Source organism: Gymnogyps californianus, chromosome 3 (assembly GCF_018139145.2).
Source record: "Gymnogyps californianus isolate 813 chromosome 3, ASM1813914v2, whole genome shotgun sequence".
Taxonomy (NCBI): Eukaryota; Metazoa; Chordata; class Aves; order Accipitriformes; family Cathartidae; genus Gymnogyps; species Gymnogyps californianus.
Window position 1 is genome coordinate 52,784,273 of NC_059473.1, and position 12,906 is coordinate 52,797,178.

Below are 12,906 nucleotides of genomic sequence, written 5' to 3' on the forward strand. Positions count from 1 at the left end.
GGAAGAGGCATAAAGGTGGAGGGAGTGAAAGACAAATAAAAATTACACTCATTAAACAGAAAACTGCCTTATTTGTGTGAAGAAATTCTGTTCACTAATTATGAATGCTTTCCAAAAGTCATTTGCACCAAGAAATGCAAAAGGCCTACAACTGACATAGTTTCTGTTTTTCTGCCCCTTTCCCTGGCATCCAAAGGAATAAGCACTGAAGATCTGCCTCGATGGCAGTTTAACCTGATTCCAGGCTGCTGTGATCTACTCTTTTTCTTCCTGCTTTCTCTCGGTTACATGTTCCACTTCCCTCCTTTTAAGTAGCATTAGTTCTGCAACAGGGCAGTCAGCTGGTTGTAGATGCTGATCCGGCTGAAAACTAACATACTGTTTTGGTTGTTCTAGGTGAGTTTTCAGCGGTATCAGTTGCCTGACTTTTGCCTAGCTCACTGCGTATCTGCACAAATACCGGCACCAGCTCAAGAAGGAGGAGAGGAAGGCGTAGCCGGCGCTGCGGGGGGAGGAGGCCCCAAGTAAGATCAGCTTTAGCTGCTGTGAGATTTCACTGGACCAGAGAAGCCAGAAGTCACAGCGCAAGTCAAGCCAGTGGCTCCCCGCTGCTACGTGTGGCCTCAGCCCCTGGTCCCCTCTGCCTGTCTGCGTGCACGCGATGTGCTGGTACTTGTGTAAAGCCACTCAATTCAACTCAACTCGTTAGTCCAACAGAAAAAAATCACCTGCTGAAAAAAAAAGGAATAGTTTTCTGCTGGCTCAGCAGTTGTAGCAGCTTAGTGAAGTGGTGAATCCTGGCACAAGGGCAGAGGAGCAAGAGGAATGTAAAGCAGAAAGAGGACTGCATTGGTTGGTCTGTTCAGCTGTGGTGGCAGCTTAGCTTTTAGAGTTAGCACAGCCTAACCTAATAGCAACGTCCTCAGCTGATGAAGAGAGGAAGACCTTCAGTCTTTATGCTGGAAAGAGAGTTGTGACATGAAACAATAATCAATCTATCTTTGTGCAGAATCTAAGAAAAAAAATTACTGAAAAGGACTGGGTAAATGCTGTTATCCTTGGCGGTTTTCTGTTACTATATGATGGATTATTGCCAATTCCTGCTCTTTTGTTTTAGCCTTCAGTGGATTCCTTAAAGCTCCAAATCTGATTGCCCAAGAATCCCAGTTGTCTGCTTTTAAGACTCTGTCTAGCCTGTATAGTTTAAAGATGAGCCTGATGACATGAACTCAAAGGCTCAAAAGAAGACAAAAGCAGTAGACAAAAGGAATACCAAGTTTATTGTTTCTGTGGTTATGTTTCTTAAGCTTTGCTGCTCTGCTGGCAGTACCAGCATCACTCACTCTAGACAGAGCAGTGCAAATACATAAGACCTACTGGTAAATTCTGTCTCTGCTTACCAAGTTGAATTAAAAATGTATTGACCAGGAAATTCACTGCAGACAGCAGTGCAGGCAGACATACTGTAGCTTCTGGTCTTATGAGCTACCTGAGTTTCTGCAAGTAGAGCTTTATTCCGGAAATTGTCTTTGTGTACATTTAAGCATGTGAATGACTCCATTGAAGACAATGTGACTGCTCGCCTTGCTAACATTAAGAATGCATATAAAGATCTGCAGTGTCAGGGCCTGGCAGTGTAGAAACGTTAATTTCAGTTATCTGATAAGAGCTAATTCCAAGTTGTTTACTGACAAAAGAATGAAGAAGTTAGTTACATTCTTCGTTCTGCGTACTGCTTTGTATGCGTAGGCCCCTATGTTTGCACAAGGCTCAGAGACTTCAGAGCAGTTTCTTTGCATACAGAGAACAGTATGTCAACAGCTGTCTAACGAGAAGGAAAGAAATTGAAACATCAGAAAAAAATCCCAGTTAGAAACGAAAAAACCAGAAATTCTACTTTCATCTGCAGTACTAATACATATGCATCAACCTAACAATGAATCAAAGTTGCAACACAGCAAGGATAGCTATGGAGCTGCATAAATACTGAAATATACATTGTAAATACCAATACCTTTAAAATAAAATTATAAAGTAAAAGTTTGCAGATTCCAATCCTGTGACTGTTTCCATCTCCTATATATTTTCCTTAACTTTTATAATCTGGGGGATTCAGTGGTTCTCTCAAGATCCATGGAATTTCTTCCATGTTTAAAACTAAGTACATGCATAAAAATTGGCAGGAGCTGTGTGTCAGTCATTTTTGTATCCTAAACTATGTTTTGCAAATGGGCAGGAATGTTTCTTTCTGAATATCATTTATAAATAATAATTTAAATATTTACCACCCGTGTTTAATGATATAGGCATCTCAGCTAACTGGATACCATGGGACAGTGTTAAAATATTCTGAAATGTAACCTCGTAATCTTACCTTTTCCTTTTCATCAGGAGAGGCTCAGCACGATGACTGCTAGTTACATTGCAGTAAATCCCAGTACACCTGAAACTCATGCTGAAACTTCCAAGTTATGGATGGTTTTCAGTAGGCAGGGTATCACGAGTAGGTGATGAATACATAGGTCCTCTAGGATTCTTCCTTGCAGCTTGCCAGGTGTCAGATGTCACATCATTTCACGTTCTTCTGATTCACAGTCTTGCTTCAGGTGGCCAGTGTCAGCTGTGCAGTGCAGGCTGGCTTAGAGGCAGCACGTTTCTACTGCTACTGTCTCAGTTCCCTTTAACGCTCATATCTGATCTCTGTCTTTTCAATAAATAGGAACAAAAACTCTGTCAGAATCCAGAGCTGTTTTTACATTTGATTGTGGGAAATTCTTTCTCCAGTGAGGTTTGGACAGTTTATTTCTAGCTGTCTGTAAGCTACACTAAATAAAATAATTATTTTTATACTTTGTGAAAACTTCATAAGGCTCTTCCATGGAGCCGTGCTGTTCTTCAGAAAGCACAGAGGCACCGCTCAGTGGGTTGTTCTCTCTTCTTTCCCTTTTTCTTGCTCGCTACACCTAAACTTTAGTCTTCCTAATCTTACACCCATTGCCGTTATTTCTGAATGCTCCTTGTTCTTTTTGCTGCTTGTTCAGTCTTTCACCATTTCTCTAATTCTTTCTACTCCTTTTCCTTCCTTTTCTGTTTCGCTTCTACTCTTCCCTGTTTCTTTCTCTCTAGCATTTTTCAAAGGCAAGCTCTTGATAAGAGTTACCTCCTAATTTGTTATGATGAGTTACCCTGCTTTATAACAATTTAAAATAAGACTGTTGAGGAAAACAGTGCCTGATGACCTTGTTTCACAGACTTAGGTTTAGGCTTCGCAAAGCACTTAGAGAGATAATTAATGACATTTCCTAATCTAGCTGATATTGTTTAATGAAACTGTAAAAGAATATCAACTTTGTCTAAACACGTTGACTTTATTTGAAATCTGTCTTGTTGGGAAAGTCCTTACATGCTGTACTCGGTGTGTGCGCTGAAAAGGGCACTGTTTCGTACTGTGGCTTAGATTAGAAGACGGCCATAGTCAAGGCCATTCTTGAGTCATTGCCTGAGCAAGTCTACAGCAGCTTTTCTGTATTCCTCCATCTCTTTTCACATCTTTGGTCTAGCTTTCAAGGAATATGAGTCTTGGCTATTTATGCTTGAGTCAGAACTCAGTATTTTATAATGATGAAGGATCTGATTCACCAGCTAGGGCCTAGGTTACTTGGTGGAGTTGCACCAAGTACAGCAAGAACTGTAAAATACAAACCACCAGAGTAAACCAATGGTACTTTCATTGGTAGTCAATGAAATTTCACTAGCACAAGTTTTTTATGTCAGAGGAGTATGATTTGATTTCTTTGCTAATCCTGTTTCATTTGAAGTACTTACTAGAAATTTAGCACAAACGATTTAACCTCAAAGCACCTTACCAAGGCAGTAAATGTAGAATGAAAGACTCTTCAGTGTTTTAAACCTTGTTACCCAGTCCTGGGCGTTTTTACTTCAATGTCACTCTTCACACTTTGCTCTGTTCTTCTGCCAGGAGCTTTTGTCTCTGCGGTCTCTTGTTGACATCCATCTTTCAGCTAGCGACCATCCTTTGGTTCTGTGACCTATGCCGATACTGGATGGGCAGGCAACGCAACCCTGCTCTTGCTGACCTCGCTGTGTTCCCCGAGAGCATTCTGTCAGACGAGCAGATATAAGTGTGGTGGTGGCAAACACAGCCCCCCACTTGCAAGGCAGGCTTTGGAAGTGAAAATGTCCCCAAATGTATTTGTTACTTCAGAATTATTTTCTGACAGTTGCCTCTATCCCCCTCATGACTTACAGGCTGTTACCTGTTGTCATTAACCATGTACTCCAAAAGTATCACCATCTCTTTCCAGATATGATAATCTATCATGTTTTACTCTCCAGTAACTTGATTTTTCCAATCAGTTTTTAACTTCTGGAGATGAAGTGTTTCTCTTTTCTGCATCTGGGACCTCATCTGTAACATAATTATCTCAATGTAAGTTGCAGCTCAGCACAGAAGGATGTGATAATGGGAAAAGATAACCTCCTGCTCCCTCACCTACAGTAGCTGAAAACAGTTGTGGTTCCTCTGCTGTGAGAAGTGCAAGCTAGTAAAAAATATGTGAAGACCACTTGCCATGGCAAAAACCTGCAGGTATCATCTCTGGTGGAGCTGAAGTCAATAAATGAAACTTCTTACATCTGGAAGACTTACTGCTCCATCATGTTGTATTTTTATTCTGAGACAATACGCAACTTTTCTTTTTCTAATTCAGGAGTTATTTCACCTAATTCATTAGTACTATGTGTGGCAATAAGTTGTCATCTGTTCCACCTTGATTGTCAGAAGGTAGCTGATAAATTTCTGTTTTGCTTCATTTTTCCTGGCTCTATGTAGTGTGACTTCTTTCCCTTGTAACTGAAGGACACTAAAATGAAAATGCCATCTTCAGCATCACACTTAAAAATTAACACACTTCATACACAGCAGAGAAATCACCAAATCGGTTTTGTTTAAAGCATCAAGGCTCAACCTACATTTTCTTTCTTCATATTCCTCTCAGGGGAAAGAAGCTATGCAAACATTTCTTGCATATGCGCTATTTGTGGACTAAAATATGTGGTATACTTTATTCAGTTGATTCTTCTATCACCCTGTCTTGCTAGAATATATTTATATATTCTGTCCATGTGTACACACTTGTTTTCATAGCCACATTCATAAATATGTTTAGGCCTATATTAAATGTCTTCTAGATATGCATTTTATTTCCATTACATTTGTCTGTAAAACATTTTAAGATATCTGAAGTAGAAGAATAAGAAATAAGGTTACATATAAAACTCATTTAGAAGAAAAGTAACAATCTGTTTCTTTAATAATAGATACCACATTTCCCCGTATGTTTTATATTCACAAGTTGCTGAAGGAGATAGGGTAGAGAAAAATAAATATCAGTAGCAATGTATATATGAAGGCCCAGTTAAGCCATTACAAGATTAATGCCAAATAACAATATTGTATAAATGGTTCAATTAAAGATTCACATTAGATGATAATAATAGATTGCACATGTAGATCACAAGACAAGAAAGGGATCTCCAAACTGCACTGTTTTGAATCTGTAATATCTCCACTTGAGTCAGTGGAAGTAATCCAGATTTTCCTTACCTTTTTTCAGTCAGAACCTGAGTTAAATGAACAGAACACATGTAAATATGATAGTGAATGTGCTAAGAAATACGCATCAGATGGACATGGAATGACAACTGTCTTGAAGAGTTTTCTGGCATTTTCTCATGTACTGACACGAAATTTAAAGATTTGGTAAATGTTACCACGGGGAAGTAAATCTTACAGTTCACCCTTACTGAAGTGAATAAAAACCGTGGTGGAAAATTTACTGTGATAAATATTGATATTTCCAGACAGTTATTCCCTTAGCAGCTGAAATAAAGTAATATTGGGAAATACCATGTATGTTTTCTCCCAAAATAGGATGGAAGGTTTGTGCACAAGAGAGAAAATAGTTTTCTCTGTATATTATTTGCCTTAACTTTCACCTTCACAGTGTTCTAATGTGCACTCAAACCTCAGAGCATGCGCTCTGAAACAGGTGTTGGAGGAGCTGCTGCTTTCTGACATGCTAGCACTAATTTGTCTTTGAAGCCTGTGGTAAAACTACTTGGAGGGATTTTCTGCATCTTTTCTCCTTGTGGCTCCACACAAAGCAATAATGAGGAGACCGACGCTGTGTTTGATGATGGGTAGCAGTACTGAAAGCTTGTTCAGTCCTCTTGGCAGCGTTTTGTTATCCTAATGCTATAGGAGGTACATGATCTCACAAGCATGGCCAAGAGAAGAAGGTAATGGCTGCAGTGACTCTGAGCAGACAATACAGGAGGCATCCGATCTCTGCAGAATTTTACAAGTCTTATGCTAAGGATCAAACTGGAGGGAAGTATGAGTGGAGTACCCAGTAGGAAACTCGGGATGGATAGAAAGATGAGAGATGTGTGGCATATATTCTGCTGTGACTGCCCAAGGACTTAAAATAGGTGTGCTGTAGGCTTAAAGTCTTCTGCTATAGGGATGACAAGGGAGAACCCACAGGATGGCACACGCAGTGGCTGAATGATGCTTTGGGAGGTGACATCAAATCCAGACGGGGAAAACTACAGATAAAAGTTTCTCAACACTGAAGGCTGCTAAGAAACAGAGGCCAGTGTTGTGCTCAAAAAGATAGATGCTAACAGATAAATGAACCAAGAGACAGCTGATAATAAAGAATATAGTTAGCGAATAGAGCTGTATTTACAGAGGACCTCAGCCATGTCAAGGTTAGCAATAGCGACATTGTTCATTGCTCCAACACTGGTCTGACTGGCCCAGCCTGTCCCCTGGCTAGAGGCAGGTCCCTTCCAGGCCAAGCCCAGGGAAAAAATTATCAAAATTAGCCAAAACAAAAATTGCTGGTTGTATATATTTATTTTCACCAAAATAATTACACTTTGCTGTAGTATGTAATTGAGTATCTTCAGTGAGTTTAGAGTATGTGTTCATCTGAAAATCTTCACTTGCAATAAAGAACTTTTTTCCCTATAAATAATATTAAAAAGTTATATCTGAAACACATATATCACTCTTTGAGTCAAAAAATAAATCCAGATAGACCAAAGACAACATAGAACATAAACCACCCTCCTCCAATGCATTTAAGCAAATGTTTTTGTCTTCTGAGATAGAACAGTGACACCAGGGTGTTCACTCCATCTTCTGCACATAGCTATTAAAAGTTTTACATCTCTTTGTAGACTCTTTATACACAAAAATACTTGCTTCTTTAAATATTTTAATTTATTCTTTACCTTGACAATCTGTTACCTTTTATCATTAAAATTACTATTTATTTGCTATAATGTCCAATTGTCAAAACAAAATTAGTTGCTTAGTGTCACTTCTTGCTTAGTGGTGTTAGAATGATAGACTCCAAGTAAGAATTCAGTTCTCCTACCCTTGAGGACAATCCTTCAGGGTGACCATGAAATACTAAGGTACAAACTATAGAGGAAAGATAAGTAGACAGTGTTAGTGGTGGAATAATTACAGCAAATTGGAGAAAGTTTAGGATAAAAATCACTATAACAAATTAACATGTTAGTCTAGAGTTCAAACCTATGGACTAAAGTTCCAGTTGGAATAAGAAAAATATATTTTTTCTGTTTTCTGTATCACTGACTGCCCAGCCATCTCTGAGGGAGATCAGAGATGCTGTGAAGGCAGAGCACAGGGCAGTAATGCGAGGCGGGGGCTACCCCATGGTAGGGTCACTGTCATGTCAGAGCATGGGGCCAAGGCGACTGTTTCACATAGCCAACGACTCTCCATGGAGCAGCTGGCGCAGGGGCTGGTGAGGAGAAAAGCATCCCCTGACTTGACTAAGTAGCATATAGGACCTGGTTCAAAACGCCACTGTCAAAACGTTGCTGCACAGTAGCTACTATAATACATCCAGATCCTTGCAGGAGTAACAAAATTGTGGACAATTGCACGCAATGTCAAGAAAGGAGCTCCTTAAAAGTGAGGAGATGTTTTCTTAAAGAAAGAACTTGAAGGGGAAATAGCTGTTGCGAGGTACAGCAGAAATCTCTTCGATCACAAGTGGCACAGACAGGCTGGTCGGAGCAGATTGTTCATGGGTTTTTTCCAATACAGGAATTAGGGCATTGAAAGATCTAGGAAGTGGCAGCTCAAAACAACCTAAAGGAGGATATTTTTCAGGACACATTTAATTAAGCTGTGAAACAGTGTTGAAGACATAAAAAACTTGTATGGCCTCCAGTGGAGGTCAGATGTATTTGTTGAAGAGAAATCCATTGAAAGTTACCAAATACAAAGATTTCTGGACCACGAAGTTTCTGAGCTGGTAACTGTTGAAGGCTTGGAGAGGATGAGAAGGAAGTGTGATACGTGTTTGCCCTGTTTCTTCTCCTCTGTAGGCATCTGCTTGTGAGCACTGCTGGAGATAGGATTTGGGGCCAGATGGACACTGCCACGTCCACTCCCTCTCCTTTCCTACCCTCCATATTTTTGAAACAACTGAAGCAAAGATTCTAGAAATATTTTCTATACCAGCAGCAGGTCCACACTGTGTATTTAATGAGGCAAGAGTCCAGTTTGGAAAAAAAATAGGTTGTAATCTTATAATTAAAAATTGAATGATTATATGCAAGGCAGAAGTATTGGAATCACGCAGGCTACCTCATCTCAGTACCTCTTCTCTGGATTCAGAGTTTTGCACCTACAATACTTTTCTTTGAATGTGGATCCTGGTGCTTCATCTTTTAGGCTTGTAGGAGTCAACTGGAAAAGCAAAATAATTCCATGTGGACATCACATAAGTGCCCGGGCAACCAAATGGAAAGCAAACTGGCCTTCCTGTTGTGTAGGTAGCTAGAAGCCCTGAGCGGTGGATTTTAATAAATGATATCTGCAGGGAGTTAGGAAGAGAAGCAGCAAAGTACACACATGGCATGCAGCGTATTATGGCAGCTACACACAAGCTCACACCGATTTTCTGCTTTTCCTTGACTTAGGTACCACCTGAGAATACCCTCTGCTGACCGGTGTCATCACTGCAACATCAGCAGGCCATGAATGCCACTGCTTGAACTAAAGGAGTAACTGAAAGTCGCAGGCAGCAGCTGTCCTTTCTGCTGGAAACCAGGCAGTGCTGGGGAAGGAGAGGTGGGCACACAGCTAGCTTTCACCCTGATACCCACTGGGGGTACCAAAGGGGTGCACACCCCACCACCAGGACCAGAGTACACATTCCAGGTGTAGCATAACAGGCTAAGGGCTGTGGGTATTTGCAGGTCAAGAAAGCAGTGCAGGGAAAGAACTGCAGAATGTAGAGGATGAAAGTCAGCTGAGGATTCAAACAGTCTCTCTGGGCACTGTCTCATCAGGCATCCCTGATGCGGGGAACTCAAGGAGTCATATGCGGTCCCTTATACTGAACCTCTCTGCTCACAAAACCCAGTGTGTGGATCACCGTCCCCCTGAGACTGGCAGAGCGGGAGGACTTGGGAAGGAGTCTCCCCCAGGTGCATACAGAGCCAAGCATCACAGGCTCCTGGAGGATGAAATTACCTAGGACCTTGCTGGAGATCTATCTAGGACTTTTTGGAGGACCCTCCTATCCTCTCCCCAGAAAGTGACCTGAGGCATTATACCAGGAAATGCTGTGCGCTTGTAGATTGTTCTCATGCTAGGAAAGGGAGCAAGGTTCTACGTCAGCAACCGGTACCACTGGGAAGTATTTCATCTTCCCTTAGAGGATTTCCCAGGCTAAGCTCCAGGCTAGAAGTAAACTGGGCAGTATGTTCTTCCTCACCCCTCTGCCCTTGCTGTCACGAGGATCATTCACAAAGTCTGTGAGTTATAGAGGAAAGCTGCTGTGTAAACTCATCGCATCATTTTGGACCTGAACCCGTACAGCAACCTGCCCCATGTCATCCTCTCCAACCAGGGGGTAGCTACGACAGCAAAAAAACTCTGTGCAGTGCCAAGGGAAGTGACTTCCCTCCCTGCATTTTTGAACACGCTTTTATATCCCACAACATTCATTAGTATCATGTAGAACAGGGGTGTGGTAAAGAGAGTTTTAATAAAGTAAGCACTATACTGGGCATTTCTTCCCTGAATAATTCCTTGTCTTGACTGCACAGCAAAATTGAGTCCTTATTGCCCTGAACATTACAAGAGATAACCAAGAGATAGCGGCTATTCTGAAGTGTCTGTATTGTAAATGTGAAGGCACAACACTGGAAACAAAATCATATAATCCTCATTTTGTAGGCAGGAAAGGGAGGGACAGAAAAATTAGATGCCAAGATGCATTAAAACAGAACCCATGTCTCTAAACTCCATGGCTAGTACTTTACCCACAAGACAATCTTTCCTGTTCTGCACCACTGCAAAGTGCTTATTAACACCACCTGATCCACACAGGGTTATTTCACCCTCTCCCACAGATGCAAATAATTTTTAAAAACGCAAGCTGGTGGAGAATCACATTATTGTTGTGCAACAAATGAAGTGTCACATTTTCCCTGCTTTTTTTTAAATCATGGAATAATGTGCTTATCAGTTCCCCTTGTACTGCAGCCTGTCTGCACAGAGAAGAGTCATCAGGTGCTGTGATAAAGAAGAAAGAACATCCCTAAGATATTTTTATCTGTGGACTGGGAAACATTAATCATTTTTCAGCTGCTAGCTGTTCATTCTTATTCATCCTTCTGGATGTTCATCTCATGCTGAATGTTAATTTTGTCTGCTCTGTGAACTGATCTATGGACAGTTGTCCAAATTCTGAAACATTTGAGGGCATGGCCAGACACAGGTGAAAAGGAGTAAGAAGCTAAAAGTACTAGAGCACCTATTCAGCTCACAAGCATCCAAATTGCCCTGCTGCATATTATTGCCTCTTCAGATCTACTGCCCTGGCTGCATGCATAGTGATCCTTAACCCAAACCTGTCATAATAATCTGGGTATGTTTAGGCACTGTAAATATGCCTTGTCTCACCTGAATCACTTTGGGAGAACTGGGTTATATGTGTGATTACAGTGGAAGCATGTTTTGAACATGCTTCCTGCAACTTTGCCCCTCTCTCTGGTTCTCCACGTGATTATTGTAAAGGGTCTTGAGGTAAGGGTAGGGAATGACTTTAGAGAAGAGCCTGGGTTTTTTCTGGGCTAGATCTACCCTAGTATTCAATTTTATGGCGTTTATCAGTATTGACAAATTCCCCCACAGTCCCCCAGCCCGCAGCAGGTGCATGCATGCACATGCCACATGTATGTGGGCATCACACACACTCATTCCCCCTGACCCTCCCCAGGCATCCACAGACCTGCTTGCCGTATCCTGCACTCGCCATCGGCAACGGGGAGCTGCTCTGCTGATTTGTCGTTCCAGCAGTACAGTAGATCACTGCCCTAAGAGAGAAGCAGGCTGCACTCATCTACCACCTGAATCAATAGAGGTGACTAGCGTGGGACTAGAGTTTCAAAGACAAAAACTGGCACAAGTAGAGGAGCTGTCATAGACAAAGGTTTTGATGGAGCAAGGGAATTAGGAAGATACAAGGGTAAGCTCTTCCTTTTCCTGAGTCTCTTCAGCGATATGACACACTGCAACACTTTAATGTAAGGAGAAAGGGGCACATGTGTAGAAGGAATATTTATCCTTCTGAGAGCTCTTCTCTGTGTGAATTCCCATCCAATCCTCAGTCTTAACCTACCATCTTCCTTATTCCAGGACTGGCAATCTTTCAACAAAGGAGGGGTAGGTTGTATTTTTCTTTCCCCAGTTAGCTATTAAGTGTGCCAATGGAAACTTGGCGGGAAGCTGAAGATGCTGCTTCTGCCTGTGGCAGGACGTCTCAGTTCCTGCTGAATTTGGAGCTCGGTGGGGGCCAGAAGCAAATGCATCTCCCAGACGTCTCTTTGAAAGTGCCACAGCTCTCTGACTGCCCAGACCTCCCATATTCTGTGTCTGTGTGATAAACCTGACCTAGCCCCATCCCCTCCTTCCTGTTGTCTTCCTCTGCGCTCTGCAGCTTGGCTATAGTTGGGCAAGTGGCCCTGGGAATTAAACTCCACAAAATAGCAGCCCCGGTAGCCTGGCATACAACAGAAGGAGGCAGTCAGCTGGAATGGTGTGGCTGGGCTGCAGCCCCAGTCGTGCATTGTGTGAGGCACCTTTCTTTTTTTCTGTTTATCCAAAACTGATTGTTATAAAACAGAGAGACCACATGGGGAATATATATTCTCCAGAGAACAGCTAAATACTAAGTAAGTGGCTGGGACAGCAAGTGTTGGGACTGACTTTCTCATAGACTCTTTGAATAACTAAACCTACAGGAACACTGACATTTTGGGGATAAGCCAGCCCCACCCTTCATAATTAGGGCAAAAGCCCTCTGTGAGTTGACAACATCCCTATGTTGCCAGCTACTCCTGTGTGTCAGGTACCAAATTATCCAAGGGCCCAGAGAAATGTTGATGTCACTCGAAATTACTCAACGTATACTTTGAAAACAGACTCTGAAGTAGCCCCTTAGCCACAAAGGAACTTGACCATTTAACGTATACTTAAATGTTTTGCTAGACCAAAGCTACACCGTACATTTTTGGGTATGTATGGGGACTTACTCTCATACGTGGATTTCTTCCTCTGTTTCCCCCAGGGAGCAGCTCTTTTGCGCACTTAAACAAGCTGGAAACAGTTGAAACTAAATCCCAGTATGTAACGTGAATCCTGCGTTTAGTGGGTTTGACTTTTAAAAATGCGAATACACACAGGCCCTGATGACTTCAATGGCATTTATGGGTGCTCAGTGCTTGTATAAATGTCACACTATTTATAACATATTTCTGTGTCCT